The 23838-nt window shown below is 46.1% G+C and overlaps 1 protein-coding gene across 1 annotated transcript in view; it reads right to left on the reverse strand.

Moving 5' to 3' along the window:
• LOC126542335 (uncharacterized) overlaps window positions 1–23838 on the reverse strand; it is a 406338-nt gene that overhangs the window by 130728 nt on the left and 251772 nt on the right. The window contains exon 3 of the mRNA XM_055076589.2: window positions 6305–6375. The gene's annotated coding sequence lies outside the window, so the exon portion shown is untranslated. The remainder of the gene's footprint in view (window positions 1–6304; window positions 6376–23838) is intronic.

Consider the following 23838-nt stretch of genomic DNA (forward strand, 5'->3'; position numbering starts at 1 on the left):
TATTGTAATCGACCACTCCGTGATTATGAAATTCACAAGAGGGGAGAGGAATAGATAAATTTTGCGCTGTTGTCACATAATAAAGATACTGGTTAACTATATTAGTTGGATTTACTTGACTCGCCTTGGAACGTCCTCCTTCCGCTCCATTCCTTTATCTCCGGTAAAATTAGACGTACGTACACCAGGCCTATTTTCTCTCATATTCGCCCTACTTAACTGCGGGAATTCCCATGCGTATTTCACGATGATATTATACGATACACTTCCATTAGTGTTCCAAAGGTAAAACTATCATTGCCTCCTTGCATGTACCTTTGTCGCCTTTTCCCCCTTTTCTCTGTTTCTCTATTTAGCACCATTTGTTGTATCTGTCGCCAGATCCTGTGTTGTCACGTCCTTCTTCAAACAAGCACGGCGCAAGCAAGCAAACTCTGACGGCAACCCTCATACTGTCTGTTTATCTGCCTCTTATAGGGCCCTCCTGGCGTTTCTTCATATACTCCCAAAACTTGATGACCCAGTGTTGACGCCGTGTAACATAAAAGAAAAACCGATATAGCCTCTCGAGTACCTCCTGTTTGAAACGTACTAGTCCAAGAACATAACATTTACACAGAGTTCATTAAAAAAAAAAAACTGTGAATGGTTGTTTACTTTCGGTTATCCTACCTCCCGTTTCATCCATTACAAACTTCAACTCGCTAGCGAAAACGAAGAAAGTATTTGATCAATATCTCTCCAGAGACGCATCGACTAGCACTCCGTCTATCCAAGCCTCATCCTCCTAGGTGCTTTCCATGTTTCCCTTTCTTTTTCCCTTCTATGTGCAGCTTCTTGTGCACTCCATGCAACTCTGGAGTAGGATTTTGCGGACTTGATACTGTTCGCTCTGAAGGCGAGTATTGGCGCTTCTGGCACCTCCTGTGACGTGACAGCATACGGTTTGAAGCACCCGAAGCTATTTCTCTATAAAGGAAGAATGTGCGGAATCCATCAACGATGGTTGTCAATGCGAATAACCGAGCGCTTCTAGAAAGCCATTATAGCTTTATTGAAGGAACGACGTGCGTGAAGGGGCATAGTAATTACAGCGAGGACATTTCAGTAGTGCTCCTTCTTTCGTTACGCAATTCAATCGAGAACATAGCCGTTAATCGGCACATCTGTACCGGTTGTACAGGTGGCTGTCCATGTAAGCCAAATCGTCATGTTTGTTGTCTCCAGCGGCTCTGGGGGCCAGCGTTGAAGGCGACTGCCATTCTCCGGTGCAGCCATCTCACGCAATCGCCTCAAGGAAAAATGATGGAGGGAGGAGAGGTGGGCTGTTATGTCCGAGCACTCCACCACAGACAGCATCTGAGCTTTCAAACACACCCACAGCGCACGCGCAACAGCAGGCGCGTCTCGCACGGCTGTACCCCGTATTCTTGAACGTTGGTCGGTTCAACATTTGACCTCGACTCGAGAAAGTCGATTGAAGCGCCGCCCACCAGCAAAAGTGGTCACTATGTTTCAATGACCGGCCACAGAGGTTACGAGAAGCGTGGTACCTTCTTCAGTCGAGGGGGCGGTGGTGTGCTCAAGTCGATGGAGTGGAGCAAGAGCCTCGAGTCTAGGATCGTTTAGTGTACGGGGATAAATTTGGAACTCGGCGATTAACGCTCCCCGCAACTCGGTCGCTCGTTTGCGCGTGAGCACGATACCTTTCGCATCGGCACCTTTGTTATCGGTAGTCCACCGACCACCGTCGCACCTTCCACGAAAACGACCGAACGACCAAAAGAAAGCTGTTCGTTTGAAAAAAAAAATCATTGCCATTCCACTTTGTGAAGGTGGATGTGCAGCGAAGCTGTGTATGGTGATTACTGTATTGATTTATTATAGGGTGATTGCTATATTGATTGAATAACGACGCATACGCGTGACTTCGAGATTATACCCTCTTTTATGTTATTTCTTTACCGTAGTGACCATCGGCTAATAGTCACTATGGTAGACGGCCATGGGCGGAACGACCATACTGGAAAGGTTTTTAGCAAACGTCATGTATATACATGACCTATGACGCGAAGTTGCTACATAGACATGTGTATAGCATTGAATGCCGACCCTATCCTCCTCGCGGTATTCGGGGTCCCGACGGACATCGCGCAAACGCTTGGGGTTGGCGGCCCGCTAATCGTCGGTGGCCTCCTTCCGCCGCCGCCACCGTGCCCATTTCCGTTTGTGTTCGCGAAGATGATCTTCGCGGGCACGCTGCTCTTCTTCGTCGGGCGGAAAGCGGCTACGCAACGGTCCAAGCCCAGCGACCGCCACGCGCTGGGCCTTACCGGCGTCCCGCCGCCTTCGCGCACATTCCCACTTCTGCTGACGCTGTTGCTCTTGGAGGGCACGCTGCTGCTCCTCGGTGCGCACAGTACGCGTCCTAGACATGGCACGGCCAGAACGCAACTGTTATCCGCCGTGGTTGCTGAGCGGCTATGGTGTTGGGCTGCTGAGCACGAGGTCGCGGGATCGAATCCCGGCCACGGCAGCCGCACATCGATGGGGGTGAAATGCGAAAACACCCGTGTACTTAGATTTAGGTGCACGTTAAAGTAACCCCAGGTGGTCCAAATTTCCGGAGTCCTCCACTACGGCGTGCCTCATAATCAGAAAGTGGTTTTGGCACAGAAAACCCCGTAATTTATTTTAACGCAACTGTTGATAATTTCGCTGGGCGATGTTTATGTCACAGCATAGAGGCGCACAGACAACGTCGGACTATAAACACGCCTTCAGCGTTTATAGTCAGACGTTATAGGCGAGCGGGCGCGCCTCACTCGACACCGGGCGCGTCGAAGGGCTGGACTTCGCTATATCAATTTCTTGGTCTACGAGAACCTCTTCTACGCACGCAGAAAAAATGGAAACCTAGCCACATACAGCTTCGCTGTAAAAAAGACAAAGCATACCACTCAGTGAAAACGTTTTCTTATTATGGGGCTTTTCCCTTCCGCATCCGTGGAATACTCTGCGAAGACGCACAATCACTGCTAATAGTGGCTCAACCTGTGAACGTGTCCAAATTGAAACGCGCCAAAAGTGTCAAGATACTGTCTTGCCCGCAAGCAATACATAAGGGCGGTCTATGCCGCTTGTCGACGCATGTGCCCGTGGCATATTGGTTTGATTGTCAAGATTCTGTGCTAGAGGTCCTGTGTTGAATCCTGCTGGAGGGTGATATTACAGTACTTCGTTGAAAAGGATGAATTTACGAAATCAAAGAGGCGTGTAAAGCCAGAAGGACTAAATTTAGGCAAATACATGTACTTCCCATAATTCTCATGCCGGCTGAACCACCCCGATTGCAGCCGCCGTATATACTAGCGCCGAAGTTCCCTTTAGTAATTATTGTATGAAACTCTGTATTACGCGGTTTCTTAGCTTTCCTTTAGCTACGCCAGATGTCAGCATATATCTTATTCTTTCGCTTTGCCTCCTCAGAGTGCGCGGGAGTTTTGAGGCACGGACGTTGGCGCCTCGATTCCTACTTCCATCTCGCTTTAATAAACTTTTTTTTCCTCGTGAAAAAATAATGTATAGGAGAGTAGACCTATACAGCTCCGCTGTGAAAAAAAAAGAAGACATGAATCAATTTTAACTTATATAGTTCTCTACTAAGACAGTATTTTCGACACTTTATTACAGCGAAGGCGCTAGCCTCTCGTTGGCTGACATTTTTCGTGTCCATGTCCATGGCCAAAATTGTGGGCCGATCCCGGAGGTTGTTCAATATCGAGTGGACCGTCACTTCAGCATACGCCAAAGAGGGTGAAGGCGAAAGCCTGCGCGCTCAAGAGACATTCAATAAATTACTTGACCTTCTCATTCGAATGCGTCGTTACTTCTTATTACTTCATTTCTCCCACCAAAGCTGGTGGGATCGAGTGCCTTAATTGACGCTACATTAATTAAATATGTCTTAATTCACTTCGCCCTATTTAACACCAAAGGTCCTGGCTTCGGCTCCCACCAAAGGTCGACGGTGCGACTTTCACCAAGGGTCGCGGGTTCGAGTGCCTTTTTACCTCTATATTTATTAGCTTTGCCTTTTTTTGCATGACGAGCGGCATCGTAGCCAGCTGTGGAGGAAGACGCCGACGAACGCGCGAGCAGTGGCACGAGCGCTTGTCTGCGAAAGGCGAGCTCACATGACTTTCTGTATCGCACGCCGCGTTTTCCAGACCATCGGGGGTATGAGCCATATAAGGCTTTCACCTTCATAAAGCATATCACACAAACCTCCGAAGTTGTAGTGGATGTTTTCAACACCTGAAACACCCACTTTCATGAAACACCCACTGAAACACCCACCCACTGAAACACCTGAAACACCCACTGGACACCCACTTTCGCAGGGCCAAGATGGCTATCTGTATTTATTAGGATGGCTATTACTAGAGAAATTGAGGGTTGCGGTCCCATATTTTTTCATTTTGCACCAGAACACCGGCACTAGCACGCCGGTGTGACGTCATCGATATCCATTTTTTTTCCTTCTGGTTGGACCGCCCTGTAAAGTGTTGAAGCTTTTAAGAAAGAGGTTGGGGATTACCGAAGGCACGAGTCACGCGTTGAACCGTTTTAGACTAAGCAAGCCGCCGACCGAGTTGGATGCTCCTGAATGGTGTAAAGCGTTTGTGTTTTCGGCAAGGCGCCCCTCCACCAGCACTTCTTGAAACTTGCCGTGACCAGTCTTTGGCTCCTTTAAGATAAAATATAGCCCATCTTTGCTGATAAGGAATTCAGTATCGCCAAACAGATGCCGCCGATATCTATGAAATTATGGCGAGCTGCAGTGAAAACGTCAAGGCGTTGTCTCCACCGTGAGGTTGGCTAATAATTCGTCTACACGCCTACCCGACCCAAAATATCATGAATGCTGTCCCATGTTATAAAACGAAAGAGACCTGCTTCATCAGATGACGCGCGGGAAATTAATGTTCTGCGCCCTAGAATATACGCGAGCAAATGATTAGTCTAGCATCTACAGCGGTACATGTTAAATTGTGGGTGTACTTGATTCGTGAGCCAGATTCCATGATTGGGCTCACCACTATCGCTTTGATTTGGCTGCTTCTTGTGTTTCTGGGCACAAGCTCGATTATTAAAGAGTTCGCTTCCTAACTCACACTCTTAAGCGGGGGCTACATGGGGCGTTTTTCTCCTGCGATTATCGCGCGCCAAAAAGAAAACGCGCTGGCGGGACGCCGGCCAGGCTACATGAGGCGTACGAGCGGCGAACACCGCCGCAGTGTGGCCAGACAAGGCAAAAAATGTTTTGGCTACCACTAAATGAACGAACAATGCTTATATGTTGTTTGCTTGTGTTATAATTAATAAATTATGCAATAAATACCCCCCTAATATGTCTATACACATTACCAGGTATGTTTAGTATTGTATCGATATTTTTGTGGATGTTCAGCGGAGAGAGTTGGCCGGAAATGTTTCGTCTGGCAACTTTGTGCGACTGAAACGGGCGTGCGGATTGCGCAGAGTTTCTATCTGAGCTTCGTTCTGTACATTGCTTGTGGCTCTCGTTGCTGAAAACTAATTTTAAAAAGAGTTTTCATTTACTTCGCGCGGACGGCAAGCAGGAAGTGACTCCGACAGGCACTTCCGGTAGCGTCAGACGCGTGCGCGCCGCGTCATAATCTAGCCGGTCCTGATCGGCGGCGGCGGGCGTTTTTGTCGACGCCGGGCGTCAAATCGGCGCCGTGAGGCGAAAATCGCCTCGAAAACGCTCCATGTATTCCGGGCTTTAGCACTGTTTCGGTTCTTCGCTGCTGATGAAACTTGTGAGTATGACATCAGGGGAGCGCGTGCTTGGATTCTGAAGAAGTGTGACCATCCGTATGTCGTGGTCACATACGTATATTCAGGAATACGGAGGATTCGTCTGCTGTAATATTCACTAATTCGAGACAATATTAAGCGAATTGACAACGTTTTGCTAAAGCTAACGTTTCACTTTCATAAAAACATTTCATAGCAACCGCAGAAAATTTTCAAAGCACCAAAAGACGAAAATTGCGCCATCATAACCATATAATGGCGCTTTTCTTCTTCTACGTGACGTCACGACACTATGACTTTGTTAGTAGTAAAATCGGGATTGTGCCTTACACGACGAATGCCACGGTATGCCTGTTTTACGATAAGTGCGACTCGCACTCAGTTCTTACACACTGGGACAAAATCAGTTCGGGCGTTATGCGCACAGATTCGTGCACGTGCCATAAAAAGAAAGTTTTACCTCTTCGCAGGGGGTCGCACCAGCAGGAACAGTGGTGCGAAAATGCTGCACAGTCAAGAACGGCATCACCCCTGTAATGCAGGTACAGAAGATTCACTAAAATTAAATCGAAGTGAACGTTTCCCTTCTAGTCTCACACGTGCACTAAATACTTTGGAGAATAGTCGCTCTTACACCGACCACTGTATCTAATAATATAAAGTGTCTGTCTGAAAAAAAAGCACGCTAGGATAGCAAATTACAAACAATACCGGTTGGTCGGGCCAGCTTTTATAGCTTGTGTGGTACAACCTACAACGGAAAAGAAATGCACTTGACAAACGAGCAATGTACGCCACTGTGAAAATGTAGAATATATAAAATTCAGCAGTTCTTAAAAACAATGTTTGTTTGAAGGCGCTTTCGTGATTCGGATGATCACAGTGACCATGCGAAGATGATATGAATGACACTGGAGGTATAGGGGGGGGGGGGGAGGGGGGGACATGGCATTGAGCAGGGGAAAATGTATTGATTTATACTTAGCAGATGGTGCGACAGCATTGTCGTTACCGAGAGTTGACGACAGGAAAGGCTCTAAAATCATACTCCCTAAGTGAATCATTATTTAAGCAGGAAGCTTTAGCTGGGCCAAACTGAGATTTGCCTATCCAAATGCACGTAAACGAAGAATTGTTCCCATGAGGCAAACTGGGGACGAACATTCACATACCCTGTCGCATTTTCAGAGATAAAGCTGAAATCTAGCAGTAGCAAAAAACAGCATACACTATACAAAAACAACATTATACGATTATACAACATTTCTATCGCACTCGATGCAAATTTAATTTCTCGCTTTTTCTACCTAGATCATAATTTTTCTGTGTTGGGGGTTCGTTCTATTTTGCTCAGTAAGGCATCACTGGCATTTCAAGTTTACCTTCCCATAAATTCAAAATGCTTGTGTGCTAGCGTCTTAGAAAGGACGCTTCCCCGCCTTTCTCCAATTCGTTTGAAAGAAACCCGCAGCTAAAGAGAATTTATTTTCTGACAAGGAAATTTATTCACCCGTAGGCACGCTTACAACTGTGGTATGAACGAAAAGTACAATATAAGGTACTGCACATGTAATACATCATACTTGATGTAAACAAAACAGATTAGCAAATGAAATAATAAATGGTGTCTGCTTGACACTGGCTTTGCCACACACAACAACAACAACAACAACAACAACAAAACTCATTACAGCGTCCACGCAAAAGCATTATTCTCAGCCTCGAATTGATGAAAGGTACCCGGGGCACATACAGATACAGTCTCAACTCAGGCAACAGAATTGAGCATTATTCTGGCTGTAGAAAGACTTTGCCTCGGGAGACTGTTATGTACCGCGTAGACCAGCGGCGAAGAAACTCGGCTTCACCGAGTTTGAACAGCTGTTCTTCAAGATGACCCCATACTATCACCCGTAGTTTTCGCATTCTGGGGTACATTGCTCTATTTGACTGCCGAGATCGTTCTGCGATGTTGCGGAAGCACCACAAAACACAGTAGTAGGCGAGACTCGCAAACCGATCTCGGCGCTGTGGTGGCCGCACGATGGATATTCCGAACATTCTTGCAACTAGCTTCAAAAAGGTGCGTGCTACAACGCAGTGCTTTACTACATGCGCGTTGGTCTCTGTTTGTGGGCAATATATGCATTTATCATTCGCTACCATATGCCACCGTTCAAGCCTGTCTCTTGTAGGTAGAATGCCCCACTGATATTGCCAATGAAAATCCTTCACCTGAGAGGGCAAATCAGGTGAAAGCACGGCTGTCCATGTTTGTGTAGTAGCTGTCCGAGGAGGTACAGCTGTCTCACACAACATTTCACAATGCCTGGAAACTGGTGTCGCACGCCACTTTGTAATTCTTAGTTGTACAAGCTGGCTTTGCAAGCGCGCAGCCGCCGCATACTGCGGTGCTGGCGTTACCGCCGTCGGAAGCAAGTTTCCTGTACTCTGCGGCATAAGCGTTCGACGGTAATAGCCCAGCCAATAAAGGAGCAGCGGCCTACCAGGGTACTCATCATCATCAAGTAGATCACATGTACTCTTAGTGCACAACAGCCTACCGAATGAAACTATGCACGGCAAGCTCCATCCTCCATTGGATTTTGGCAGACGCAAGAATTGCTGCGCTACGTATAGCAACTTGTTTAGCCAGAACCATGAGAAAATAAGTGAGTTTACTACTCGTACGGTTGGTGACGGCGGGAGAGCTGCCCTTGCAGCAAACCACACTTTACTGCACAATACATTCTTAATGAAGAAAGCCCTTTCCGCGAGCGGCAGTGGCGACGCAGTCACTGCTTCCGACTGTTCTTTAATGGAGCTGACAATGCCTCGCCACGTTTGAGGTGAAACACCACTTGTACAAAATTTTATACCTAGTATTTGCACATGCTCGGTCTGTTTAATGTTCCCTGGTAGCGTTATTTCGGCGCGACCTATACTTAATGCTTCACATTTTCTCATATTGTCACCCAGCTATGACAACTAAAACAGTTTAGCACCGACAGATTGAGAACAAACGTCTGCCTTTAGCGATGGCTGGTCCTCGGAGAGCACGCGCGCAACCACGAACTTCGTCGTTCTCGCCTTAAGGGTCCCGTGTCAACACGGGACTCTGCAAGTGTCGTCGGCGGATTTCGAATTAGGCCAGCAAAGATTTCCTCTTTGACGCCGCGCATGAGATGGCGCACCTTCTTTGTTTCAGTCATCAAAGGGTCCGCACGTCTGAAAAGCCGATTCATGTCTTCTACGTACGCAGTCACTCGCTCATTCGGGCCTTGAATTCTTGCCTCCAACGCTAACTCCGCTCTCTCCTTCCTGTCCGCACTGGCGAAGGCATTGAGGAACTGCCTACGAAATTCTTCCCATGACGTCAGTGTCGCCTCGTGGTTCTCAAACCATGTTTTCGCGGAATCTTCAAGAGCGAAGTACACGTAACGTAGCTTACGCTCGTGGTTCCAGTCGTTGAGGTTGGCAACCCGGTCGAAATGGTCAAGCCAGTCATCGGCGTCCTCTGAAGCACTTCCGTGGAACAGATTCGGCGTCCGGATGTGATTGACGACAACGTGCGATGCTGCAGGAGTGGCAGGAGGTGGTTGGGTCGTCATTCTAGTTCGTTCAGGTAGCAGACCGTGCTGTGGCTGGAGTCCCTGGAGGCGTCGGCTGGCACGTACGTGCACAGGGGTAAGCTCGGTTGAAATACTCGCCGGGCTTAGGTCTGGGGTATGCTCCGGAGATCTTAACATCGACCGTACCCCGCACCTCCACCAGAAATGTCACCCAGCTATGACAACTAAAACAGTTTAGCACCGACAGATTGAGAAAAAACGTCTGCCTTTAGCGATGGCTGGTCCTCGGAGAGCACGCGCGCAACCACGAACTTCGTCGTTCTCGCCTTAAGGGTCCCGTGTCAACACGTGCAAACCTATTTCGCGTCAATATTTATTTTGCCTCCTGACATTGAAGCATACTGATTTTAAATACAAAATACCTCTACAAGACTGTCCCCATCCCGTAAAAACAAAGTGATGTCATCTGCATATGCTGATACTTTTATGCACTCGGTTCCCGGCATAGGAAGACCTCTTACGAGCGGGCTCTCGCTAAAGCGCCTACGCAACGGGTCAATCGCAAGCACAAACAATATGGGTGACAAAGGACAACCCTGCCGCACTCCCCTTGTCACATCAAATCTAGGTGTTAAAATGCTGTTAAGCAGTAGCTCAGCTGTTGTTCGCGAATACAACATCCGCAGGAGGAGGAGAGACAAAGAGGAGGAAAAACAGGGAGGTCAGCCAGTGTAAGTACCGGCTGGCTACCCTGTGCTGGGGAAAGGGGTAAAGGGAATAAAAGGAGAAAGAAGAAGAGGAGAAAAAAAAGAGAGAAATCGGAAAATCCACGCAGTAAGGCGATAGTACGCGATGCAGCACTCAAAGGCGATCGCACAATTCGCATCCGCAGGATGTCTACAAACTCTTCAGGGAAGTTATAGCATCGTAAAACCTGAAATAAGTACTGGTGTTCTAAGCGGTCGAACGCTTTGGCTTGGTCCAAGCTTACTAATACTCCTGAAGCTTCACGCGCTGTTGTGTATTGTATGATATCACGTGTTAAGTTGAGAGACGAAAATATACTCTGACCCGGTACGGAACATGTTTGATGTACACTGACTATTTTCGGCAATAATATCTTCATGCGATTTAAAAGAAGGTTTGTCAATATTTTATAACGTTAATCTAAAGAAACAGCGATACAAAGACGCGTCAGGCAATTCGGTCTTGGAGCAACTTTAGCAAACGGAACTTCCGTACTTTCTCAAGTTATCCGGGCAAATATTTTTGAATGCTTTTTAAGCGCCCTTAAAATTCCTAATTCACAGACGATTACATAAACATATTATTTTGCGAAAGTAATTCCTTTTAACATGCCGTTCACCTTAAACTGTGTTTTGATACAACAGTGACAATTACAACACCAACAAAAGGAAATATAAAAGTCTACCGATCACAAGCCTTGGCGCAACAAAGCTGCTTCTCCTGGATTCAATCTGGGGATAATGGTATATTATTATGGACAGCCATCCTCGTGTTAAATCGAATGGCCTTCTACAATCCTTTCGCTCGTTTTCGTAGTACTTGCTAGCTCGACTCTCAGCGTATATTGCATAAAAAAGGCGTCGATGGAAACGGCGAATTCTCGCGTGCAGCCGAGTTTCAGGGCGCGTTTATAGCTGAACTATAGCTGAACGCCAATTATTATAGCAACATGAGACGCGTGGGCTGTGGCGCGACAGCTTTTGGGCTTCTGAAGGTTGGTATGCGGAGCGCTCGGGAAGGACAGAGCACGTGTTCATCCGCCGCCCCCTTCCCTCTGAGTAGGAAGCGGGACCAGAGGACGGCAGTCGTCTGCCCCGGTCGCACTCGCGCTGCTGGAGACAAGAAATGAATAACCACTTCTACTACACACAAATGTTTTGCGTGTGCACGTGTGTGTGTGTGTGTGTGTAACACTTTCTCTGTAGTGTAACACCCTGCAGTGTAGCCGAGGTTGGTTGTTGGACTGCGGAGAGAAATAATGTGAAAAGGGGCATGATCAGAGAATGTGCAGTGTTGAGGGCTGAGTGAAGACGAGGGTGTACTGGCGAGAGAAAGTTGTTGTGAATAGGATGGTACACACGGTCATCAGCCACCGTGCGGGAGTAGACACCGGTGCCCGGTCGACGTTAGAAAGAACGTGCCCTGTCTTGGTGTGATGTTTCAGAAAAGGCGCGTTCGGCGTTGCCCCAGCTGTGCAGGACAAGTCGAGACACACATTTGCCACGAAGATCATGAACAGGAGCACGCCTCCCTGTAATGAGTAGAATTGGGTCGAGCTTTGTAATAGTCGCAGGAAACGACGACGCTCAACTGGAGAAAGACTTCAACTAGACAAGAAAGAAGAGAAAAAAAAACAGAACAAGGCGCTGTATGGTGCAAAATAGTATTTATTTATTTATTTATTTATTTATACATACTGCAGCCCCATCGGGCTATTGCAGGAGTGGGTGTGAAAGGCAGAGAAATAAGAATAGTAAGTAATACAGGCCAATACGAAAAATACAAATAAACACAAGTCAAAACTATTCAATGGCCGCCAAGAATAAGTTTAAAGGAAGAGAACGAGTAGCACCAGGCAAAGAATTCCAGTGCTCGATTACACGGGGAAATAAACTGTATTTAAATGTGTCCGTACGGGCGAAATAAGGTGCGATGTTTAGGTGATGGTGACTTCTAGTATTAGATGGTTTCGCAGGAGTTAGGTAGTTATCCGAAGATATCCGGCAAGAAGAGTTAATAACGCAATGCAAGAACTTCAATGATTCCGTGCGTCGGCGATCTGAGAGCGGTTCTAACCCTAGGGATGAAAGCGCTGTATACGGCGAAAAATCCCTATCGTACCTATGGCATATGAAGCGGATCGCTTTCTTTTGGATGGCCTCAATTTGATTAATGTGGTACTGTTTGTGTGGATTTCAGACGGGAGAAGCATAATCGAGTATAGGCCGGATTAGTGATTTATACATGAGTAGTTTAGTATCTCTTGGGGCTGTGGTCAATGTGCGGCGCAGATAGCCTAACTTTTTCAGTGCTTTTGAGGTTATTAAATCAATGTGCTTCGACCAACACATACTAGGTGTGAAAACAAGACCAAGGTATTTATATTCATTAACGCTCTGAATTGGAGTATTATTAACTTTGTAAGTAAAAGCGGAAGGGGTCGTTTTATTAGTGAAAGTCATAACAACGGTTTTACGGACGTTAATTGTCATTTGCCAGGTATCGCACCAAGAGCTAAAATTAGAAAATGATTCTTGAAGCTGTAAATGGTCATCAAAGGAGGAAATTTTATGATACAATACACAGTCATCAGCATACAAACGTATATTTGAGGTTATGTGATGAGGCAAATCGTTTATAAAGATCAAGAAAAGCAACGGACCCAGCACGGAACCTTGTGGTACTCCTGAAGGCACCTCTGTCAACCTGGAATTAGCTCCGTTAAAGGACACAAACTGAGATCGATCGGAAAGAAAACTAGAAATCCAGCTGAGAATGTGGCGATCATTAAGGATGGCGTCAAGTTTATACAATAATTTCGAATGAATCACTGTATCAAATGCCTTTGAAAAGTCAATGAAGATTGCGTCAATTTGGTTGCCCGTGTCGAGGTTAATACAAATGTCATGTGTAAATTCACTTAACTGTGTTAGTGTGCTGAGCCCACGTCTGAAGCCGTGCTGGAAATTAGTTGGTAATTTATGTGACTCGAGGTATTCCATAATGTGTTTGTAAATAATATGCTCTAACATTTTACACGAATGAGAGGTTATAGAAATTGGTCGATAATTAGATAAGACGTGTTTGTCACCGGCCTTGAATAAAGGAAGAACTTGAGCCATTTTCCAGGATGAGGGTACTGTAGAGGATGCCAGCGACTTACGAAATATGACAGTGAGGTAGCGACAGGTCCATAATGAGTACCGTACCAAAAACAAGTTCGGAATGCCATCTGGCCCAGCAGACTTCTTGGTATCGAGTTTCAATATTAAGTTCAACACACCTTCTTCGGTAATGTTAATGTCATTGATGGGTACGTCACTACGAGCAATGATGTCTGGAAGGATGACGTTGTTGTCGCGAGTGAAAACGGACTTGAAATAGTCATTAAATGCGTTTGTGATATGAACTGGATCATTGGTAGAATCATTGTTAATCACCATAAAAGTAGCCGTCGAATCACGTGGCAAAACAGACGACCAAAATTTACGCGGGTTGGTTTTTAGTAGGCCCTGCAGCTGCACACCGAAGAAGAAATCTTTAGCGCAGTTAATTTTCAGCCTAAGCTCCTCTTTTGCTTTAATAAATCTCGTCATGGCTGCCTGATTGGTAAAGCGCCTCTTACACCTTAGTCTATTTACACGACGTGTCAGATGTAATATATCTCGCGTCATCCAGGGAATTTTCACATTTTTCTTCTTTGTTTTGAAAGGAATAAAACGCTGAATACTTTTTTTAACCAAGCATTCGAAATAAGTGACCAATGCGTTAACATCACAAGTAGTACTCAGTGCAGCAAATTCTTCAAAACTATCAGACAGAGCGTCTATTATTGAAACATCATCAGCGCGATTAAAATCAGGAAATGTAGAGAAAACAAAATTTTGCTTAGTGACCGAGAAGTTTAGAGAGACAAGAACGGCCTGGTGATCAGAAATTCCCTTGATGACATCACTTCTGTAACCCTTTGCAACAATGTTAGAACTAACGAAAACCAAGTCGAGCAGAGCACCGCATCGTGTAGGTTTATCGGTAATCTGGACAAGGTCGAATAAAAGAGAAAAAGCAACTAGTTCTCTATTTATGGCAGTCTCATTCACAAGTGTTGAAGTAGGCCAATGAATGCCGGGGGCATTAAAATCACCCATGCAAATGAGGTTACCCGTAGATAGCTGCTGCTCGTTAATATAGCGACTAAGAGTTAGAATGTGGTCGACAGAGGAACTTGGTGGACGGTAAACGACACCTATCACGACATGTGCTTTGTCTAGATAAAGTTTACACCAGACGGATTCTAAGTCACCTGGTGGTGACAATTGTGAAAACTTGAGATCCGACCGAAAAAGCAGCGCAACGCCGCCACCTTTAGAATGTCGCCGATCTGCGCGAACCGCAACGTAGCCAGGAGGAGTGAACTCGGAGTCTAGTATGTCATCATGCAGCCAAGTTTCTGTGATACCAACCACATGAGGGGAGTGTGCAGAAGTTAAAGACAAAAAGTCTCCGAACTTGTTAGTTATGCTCCTAGCATTGAGGTTTAAAATTGAAAGGTTACAATTGGAATTACGAGGCAGTCAGTCAGAAGAGGAACGTAGTGACTCAGAAGGTTTAGCTGCAGCCGACGAATCGGGCGGTGTGGAGCGAGATGTTCTGTTAATGAAGGATTTCGGGTCTCTGATAAGGGCATTAGACTCGCCATCCCAACTGTACCGCACTTTGTCGATAAAAACGTGATCATAACGTAGCTTGACAACACATCCCTGTCTTCGAAAAGGTTCTGAGGCATCCCAAATTTTTTTCCGGACTGCACGAACGCCGGCTGAAAAATCCTCAGTGATGTAATATTGCGATCCCTTAAGCTTCGAGACGTTTTTCATCACCGCAGACTTTTCCCGAAAATCCAGCAGCTTAAGAATAACTGGGCGTGGACGCTCTCTGCGCTTTACGCCAATCCTGTGGCAACGCTCAATGTCTGGGGGCGTAATTTGCAGCATATCGGAAAATATCTGTGCAACCCCATCTAGCAAAGTATTCTCATTTTCGTCCGGTTTTTCGGCCAAGCCATGAATAATAATGTTGTTGCGACGGGATCGGTTATCAAGGTCGTCATTTTTGGCAACCAACTGAGCCACAGTTCCAGTTAAACTTTAACCTCAGAGCGGAGAAGATCGGAAACGTTGGCATCAACCTTCTGACCTGTTGTAGGCGACTCAAGTACTGCCACGCGGTTTTCTAGCGCATCAAAACGTGAGTTAACAGAAGCTTGGAATGACTTGATTTTGGCAAGGTCGTCAGCCATCAGCTTTTGTCGTTCAAGAACCTCAGTAAGCATAGTGACAATGTCAACATTTTCGGTCGAACATGCCGCAGTAGCCGAATGTTGAGTGGTCATTGTGGAGCGCGTAGAGCGTTCAGAAGAACTGTTACTGGAATCATTACTTTTCGATGAATTTCCGAGCTTTTTTGAGGGATCAACTTTGGGGCTTATATGCTTTTGGGCTTATATGCGGTATATACAATAAGCAGTGTACTGTACTATAATTAGTAGTGTTGCTTTCACTGTAAAGAAGAGAATCAGGGTAAACAACTGCCTTTTGTTGTTTCTACACAGTTTTCTCTTCCGGCCCTAGTGTCTGAGGTCAACCCAGAATCCTTCGCACTCCCTCATTAATGGTTGGTGACTGGACATATGTGCCGCAATCGGCGGTACTCTTCTGTAACTTGTGCATCCATCGCTATGTCTTATTAAAGTTTCGTAAGTGCTGCCAAGAAGATAGCAGCCCAAAGATATCTTTCTCATCTTGAGGAGGACTGTCGAGATGGGCACATGAAGCAGAAAGGATAAATTTAGCATGACGCTGACTTCGGTGAGCCTTCTATTTGCTGTGAGGTGGCTATCACGCGGGTTTCATGAATATGAAGGTTCGAACATTAACTTGGCAAGAACTAAAGCACCGTTCAAAAGCGTTACCAGGGAAACAGCCTGCTGATTGGCCGCGACTCTCTAGGGAATGGGATGGAATAGATCATATAATCCCAGCAGTAAAAAGCAACTTCAATCTTAACATATAAACCTGTCGATTACTAATGATTAGCTCGAAAGCACATATGACAGACACTCCAAGGTCATGCACAGCACTTTATTAACGTCGTTGAAGTACATGTAACGACGGCACTATGCCAGCGCTATAGGCAATGCGGCTGAAACTTAGAGGATACGAAATACACTTGAATAGACGTTAGTGGCTGCGCTACGAGCTATATTGAACGGTATAATTAAATAATGGCATTTCAGTAAATGGCCTAAACACTTAACCGATGAGAACGCGCCCATCTCTGCCAGACAGCAATACGAAGGTATTGCTGTTTGGCCAGTTAGTTAGATTCAGATTAAGAGAAATTAGTGGATTAGTTAGGAATCTGTAGTGCGTAGAACAAATAACCTCAGGTCTATTGAACTAACAGACTTGGTGGGAAAACGAAAATACTGTTGAAGCTGTAATGGAATTACAGATGGAACGGTAGGAATGGCAAACTTTGAGGCTCAGGACGGACTCATTTGAACCAGGATAATTGTAACTCGACCTTCCTAAGAGTACCTTTCACCGTGCAGTAAACATAATAAATAAAGATGCATCTTTTGATGCGCGCCTCCATCATATTAAGACGGACACTAGTTCAGCAGAGGACCATGGATGCCAGAGTACTGAAGTGTTTAGCTTGACATATTGCGGATTTCACGAGCAACCACATTTGTGGTGCAAGCCACAAATAATGAGATTTCCGCTGCCCCCGACCTACCAAGCTCTGAAAACAGACATCACAAGAGAGTGGTCCAATGTTCAGAAAATAAGGTAAAAATAGTGCGCTATCAAAACCATTACTTTCACTTTTACCTGTCCAGGTGGCTCGTCGAGTGTGGCGTCCTGTTGTCACGCAAGATGTTGCAAGTTTCAGCGCCGCCAGTGGCAGTCCGACAAGGTTGAAATTGAACAAATTTGTTTACAAGCTGCTTCCTCTAAAGGGACGCAGATGGTCACACTGCCTAAAAAATTTTGCACAGCTCATCTCACGAGCAATGTCGACATTGCTGGGACGGGCATTGACGCAATATGGCGACACACCGCACTGCCGCCGCAGAGACTCATCATGCATGAGGGTTGTACGCAGCCGATTCCCTCTCTCGCGCTTCTCACTGAACACGCTGCGCCATCTAGCGGTGCCACCGCGAAGTACGTGAGTGACGCGTGTGGGAATGCATATTGAAACAAGTTTGGTTGCGTAAATATGAAGCGGGTTGGATTCCGTCCATAACCAGAAAAAACACAGACAGACAGACAGACGGACGGACGGACGGACGGACGGACGGACGGACGGACGGACGGACGGACGGACAAACGGACGGACGCGCGGATCGCTGAAAGTGCGTGAAGTTTCCGAAGAATACTAATAGCTTTAAAAGAACACTGCAAGGTTAAAAACCCTAGGCGACTAAAATCATTCGGAGTATATCCCACTACGGTGGCTCTCATAGCTCCGTGCAAATCAGTCAGTTAAATGGTCAGTCGATGTGTCAGTGAAGAAAGGAGCACTGGTATACGAGTACTTTTACATGTAATATAAAAAGAAGCTCTTCGTACACAAGTTGGAAATCGCCGCGACAAAGGCGAAAGTCCATTCGATTGCGAAAAGTCCGAAACGTACAGACATTTGCGATGGAAGAGATAGCCCATATACGGCATTAAACCATGGCCACACTGCCGTTTAACCCCGCATATCTGCGGGCTGCGCCCAGTCGACAGTAAAACACACGGACAACAAGATTTCCTCGCGCATTCGCCTACTCAGTTCCCCAACGCACGCGTATGCATGCCGCCACGTTTGGCCCAGAATAGACGGCGCACGAGGCGGCGGACTAAAAAGCAGAGGCGAGAAGTCGTTTTGTATTCAGACCACGATCGGAGGCCATTCGCACCCTCCTATACTGCGTTGTGAAGTCAGGACAACGACGCCCTGGACACGCATTTTTTCGGGGAACTGAATAATATAGGAAGCCCCAAAAAATAGCCTGCCCGCCTGTGTGAAGCCCGAATTTTAAAGCAAAGTTCAAGTCGTGCAGGGGGTCGAAAGGTAGGCAGGGATGGAAGGAGGGAGGGGAGGGGGGGGGGTCTCGAACGTATCGAACCGCATATACTATGTACAAAAGCACGTGGCTTGATATATGGGCGAGCAGTCTTTGGACGCGCCAAAATGTAAACCGCGGCTCAACCTTACTACTTGTTTTGTATGTTTTCACCTTTTTGTCCGTCCTTCTTTGCTTATTCTAGTCAGTAAGGCGTAGCTTGAACGAGGATAATCCCACAGCGCTTGCAATGTGCCCGAGCTACACTGGACGTCTCTTTGTTTGCATTCCGCATTGGTTTAACGTATACATCTATTTAGCATGAAGTTGCCATTGACTTGAGCTTCTATAAGAAGCAAGCGAGCAATTTCAAGGTGTCATCACAGTTCTAAAAGCTTTACAGGTTTAGCTGTTTGTCTATAATAATAATAATAATAATAATAATAATAATAATAAAAATGTTTATTGCCACAAAATATACAAAACCACACAAGCAGGCCGGTCTAAGCCTCAGTTGGCTTGTAGGACCATGCCAATGTGATAGACAAAGCAAAATAAATATACATAATTTGATCTGAAATGAAGAAAAATATATATAAATAACAAAAATAAAACGAAAGGCAAAAAATTGAACAGAGCAAGATAACATTCGGTTATCTACGTATAACAAAAGTTGAAGAGGTAAATATCGCGATGCAAATAAATGTACAAGAGGTTAATTTTACTGTAGCTGCTTTAGGAAGTGTTTGAGCGTGCTTTTTGATGTCGCGTTAAAAATTTCTTCTGGCAGTTTGTTAAATATGTCAGGCACATAAGCACAGCGTCTGGCCGCGCCATACCTTGTGGCTGAACGAGGAACTACATAACGGACCATGTTTTCTTAGCTCTCTTGCGGCGGCACTTTTTTGTTTGAAAGCGGAATTCCCGAAATGTTTAACGACAACTGTTGGTATAAGTAATGAATGGAAGTCTGGTAGACCAAGTTCACGGAAGATATTTACAGATGTTACTATTGGGGAATTGTACGCAACATTTTTAAGAATGTTTTTTTTTTTTATAATCCGGTCAACCCTGCATCTCCAACGATCCGGACAAAAACCAAAGACTGTAATGCCGTGCCTCAACACACTAATAATAATAATAATAATAATAATAATAATAATAATAATAATAATAATAATTTTTACTATTATTATTATTATTATTATTATTATTATTATTATTATTATTATTATTATTATTATTATTATTATTATTATTATTATTATTATTATTATTATTATTATCTAGCTTTCTCCCACACGGCTCACCTTCTGGGACACTTGCTAAATGTAAGCAAAACAACGTGGACAAGTTGACAGCGTGTTAGATGACGGGTGGCGCAACGGAAGATGGCGAACGCTCCTGCGAGAGTCTTAACCCCATCTTTTTCCTCTTTTGTCTCTACTGTAAATTATGGGGTTTTACTTGCCGAAACCATGATCTGATTATTAGGCACGCCGTAGTGGGGTACTCCGGAATAATTTAGACCAGCAGGGGTTCTTTAACGTGCCCCTAAGCCTGAGAACACGTTCGTTTTCCCATTGCGATCCCATGAAAATGCGGCCGCCGTGGTCGGGATTCGACCCGCAACCTCGTGCTTAGCAGCCCAGCCCCATAGCCACTAAGCAACCACGGTCGCATTTTTCGCTTTCTATCTCTCTTTGTTTTGCTGTAGATTTAGTAAAAATTAAATTATGGGGTTTTACGTGCCAAAGCTACTTTCTGATTATGAGGCACGCCGTAGTGGAGGGCTCCGGAAATTTCGACCACCTGGAGTTCTTTAACGTGCACCTAAATCTAAGTACACGGGTGTATTCGCATTTCGCCCCCATCGAAATGCGGCCGCCGTGGCCGGGATTCGATCCCGCGACCTCGTGCTCAGCATCCTAACACCATAGCCACTGAGCAGCCACGGCGGGTGCGGTAGATTTAGTAAGCGGATTTGTTTGTGGAATGCGTGTTCGCGTGATAAGGAGAAATAGGTAGCTTGATATGCTTAACAGTATAGCGGAATATCCTGCTCTGATGCAACCTACCTTACCATTCCTCAACCGCAACAACAACAACAACAACAATCAGAATACAGGAAACATGACAAAGCGTGTCATAAAGAGAACACATTCTCAATAGTTGAGTGGTGACGCTATATACATCGCTCTGTGTTCATGTTTCTCCTGGTATATGAGCAGTCACTTTGTTCCACGTGCTGCGTTTATGGGGTTGTATATAAGAGAAACGAATGTTGCAAAGCAATATTGTCACGCGTACATTTTTTTTTTTTGGGGGGGGGGGGGTTATTGCCGACTGTTTTGCACCCTATTATCCCCCTCAACCTGTGGCTCAACAGCACAACACCATAGCCACACTGCCACTATTGGAAAACAAAGACGAGAGTCTTAGAACAAGAACTCGTGTATCTTTTATTCTTTACTTCGTGCAAATCCTACGATTCTCCTTTCTCTTACAAAATAAAAAAGAATTACTCCAGAACTCGCCTAACGATCACTGTCGAAGGCAATGCGAACGCCAACCGGACAGTGTAGCTACATATCGTACCGTGGTTGCTTAGTGGCTATGGTGATGGGCTGCTAAGCACGAAGTCGCGGGATCGCATCCCGGCCATGGTGGCCGCATTTCGATGAGGGCGAAATGCGAGAAAACCCGCGTACTTAGATTTAGGGGCACGATAAAAAGCCCCAGGTGGTCTAAATCTCCGTGTCCCCTATTAAAGCGTGCCTCATAATCAGACCGTGGTGTTGGTACGTAACACCCTACAATTTAACTATTCATAGTTCTGAAATCATGTTTATTTAACACGTGTAGTGGTAACTGTAGAACTTTCGATGATTCGGCTGTTTGCCACACAGTCCGATATCTTCCCACTTGGCTGAGACACTATAGCTTGCCAAGCATGAGCATGGAGCTATGACGACGACTGTATGACGCCGACGCAGGGACGATGGAATAACAAAGAAAGAATGATCTCGATTGAACAACAAAGGCCTACAACTACGACGGCATGACGATAATCAGATGTCGTCATTTAAATTATGACCATGGCATAACGACGACAACGTGAGAACCACAATAGTGACACGATGACGACTGTACGACGACGATGGTGTGTAGACGATGGTGTGACGAAAACCGGACGAAGAAGCGGGAATGACGACGATCGCACGACCAAGACGGCATGACAAGGACTGTTTGGCAACGAATATATGACCAGGTTCAGATTCCAATTGTGTGACTCAATGTGACGCAATTGCGTTTGTGTGACTCAATGCCATGACGGTGGCATGACAGCGGTGACATAATCATAACTGAATGACAACAGCACGATTATGATAGAATGAGGAACGAGTATTCACGTCGATGAATCCACGAAAGCGCTACGACGACGACGGCCTGATGACAATAGGATGATGATATTCAAGTGATGACAATGATGCAGCGATAACGTGAAGACGACGGAGTCCCATACTCCAGAAATTCGACATCACCGTGATATACAAGTCCTGAAGAAAGCATTCTGAATCCGACTGCCTGTAGCGCACTCCTATTGACTCACCGCCGCAAGACGAACTGGGCGACGACGCCATCGTAGCAACAATAACTGCAGACGAATTCGCCGAACAGCAACGAGTATGCTGGGAGTTACGAAGCCTTGTGAAGTACTTAGAAGGCAAGACCGACATTGTCCCTAGGGTATTTCGGCGTATACTGTTTTTGTTTTGCTTGTGCAATGACATCCTAGTAAAAAATAACTCCCCAGTCCACGACAACTACCTTCTCGTTGTGCTAGCAGCGCTCCGGCCAAAAGTCTTGCACGCCCTGCACGATGATCAGACATCCGGGCACATTCGGTTTTCCCGTTTGCTCGCAAGAACGCAAGTACCATTGACCGCGCCTGACCGCCGACGTGACCCGCTACGTCAAGAGATGCCGTGATTGCCAGCGGCACAAGGCACCATCGACGAGGCCAGTGGGGTTACTACACCCCATCGAGCCTCCTTGCCGACCGGTTCAGCAGATCGGGGTGGATTTGTTGGGACCCTTTCCGACGCCAACATCTGGAAGCAAGTGGATCGTCATGACCACCGACTATCTTACCCGCTACGCCGAAGCAAAAGCCCTGTCCAATGGTAGTGCAGTGGTAGTAGCCAAATTTTTCGCTGAGAACATCCTGTTACGACATGGTGCGCCAGAAGTTCTCGTTGCTGACAGTGGGACGGCTTTCATAGCTGAGCTTACTCAAGCCATCTGCAGTTAGCAAGACAAGTCACCGGACAACCACTGCCTACCATCCGCAGACGAATTGCTCAACTAAAAGTCTCAACAAGGCACTCGCCAACATAGCGTGTACGTCGACATCGAACACAAGACGTGGGGTGCCATCCTGTCGTAGGTAACATTCACTTACAACGTGTACAACGCTACAATTTAGATTTAGGTGCAGCTTAAAGAACCCCGGGTGGTCGAAATTTCTGGAGTCCTCATAATCAGAAAGTGGTTTTGGCCCGTAAAAACCCATAATTCTTTTTTTAACGTTACCATTGTGTAGTACTTTCTGGAAGACACGCAGACACCAGTGATTACTCCGGAAACTGCGATGACTCCTGTATAAAAGCAGACGCGCTTCACTCGCAGATCAGATTTTGGGCTATCGCCGACTGTGTTCGCCGCTGTCGTTGTGCTTTGAGCGTAACTTGCTTTTGTGAGCCCAGGTTCGCCCAATAAAAAGTTAGTTAAGCTATTGACAGTTTTTCTGCTGTGTTTCTTTCACCGTCGCTATTACGTGACAATATTTAAGGTAGCGTTTGTTGTTTCATTGCGTAATTCCGCCTAAAATAGAGCCGTTAACCGGCGAATCTGTAGCGATCGTATACGTGGGTTTACATGTAAGCCGATTCGTCGTGTGCGTTTTATTCCCAGGAGCGCGAGTTCCGGCTTGGAAGGTGTTGGTGACTGTAATCCTCCTCTCCCGCCACCGGAGCCCTCTCCCGCAGCCGCCACACTGGCAAAACGCGGCGGCAAAAGAAGAACGCTGCCTCGCGCGAGTCTAGGTGGTGTTGGCCGAGATCTCTAAACGCCATCTAAACCGTCAGACTAACCAAAGCTCACGCCCGACAGCAAGAGAGGTTGCGCGAGATCGCGTATCCTTTGCATCGCTCTCTTTGTACCGCCGATAAAAGTCCGACCACTGCCAACAGCCGACCAGCGCCATAACGGACGAAAGATCAAAGGGAAGCTATTCGCCTTAAATGCTTGTAGTTTTCTCTCGATAACTTTTGCAGACGGCGTACCACCCTGGTGTGCAGAATATACGCAGAATGTCTGAACTCTTTCTGCGGCCCTCTGCCATTTTCCTCCTGCCAATGAACTCCAGCTCACCACTAGTTGCGCCAGACCACCGCTGCCAAAGTACTACATATTGCTAATTATAGCACTCCGGCTGCGTGGGCGCACGGACAGCGTGCGGAACGCGGAATGCTCTAAGCATTTTTCATC

This window comes from Dermacentor andersoni, chromosome 3 (genome assembly GCF_023375885.2).
Source record: "Dermacentor andersoni chromosome 3, qqDerAnde1_hic_scaffold, whole genome shotgun sequence".
Lineage (NCBI taxonomy): Eukaryota > Metazoa > Arthropoda > Arachnida > Ixodida > Ixodidae > Dermacentor > Dermacentor andersoni.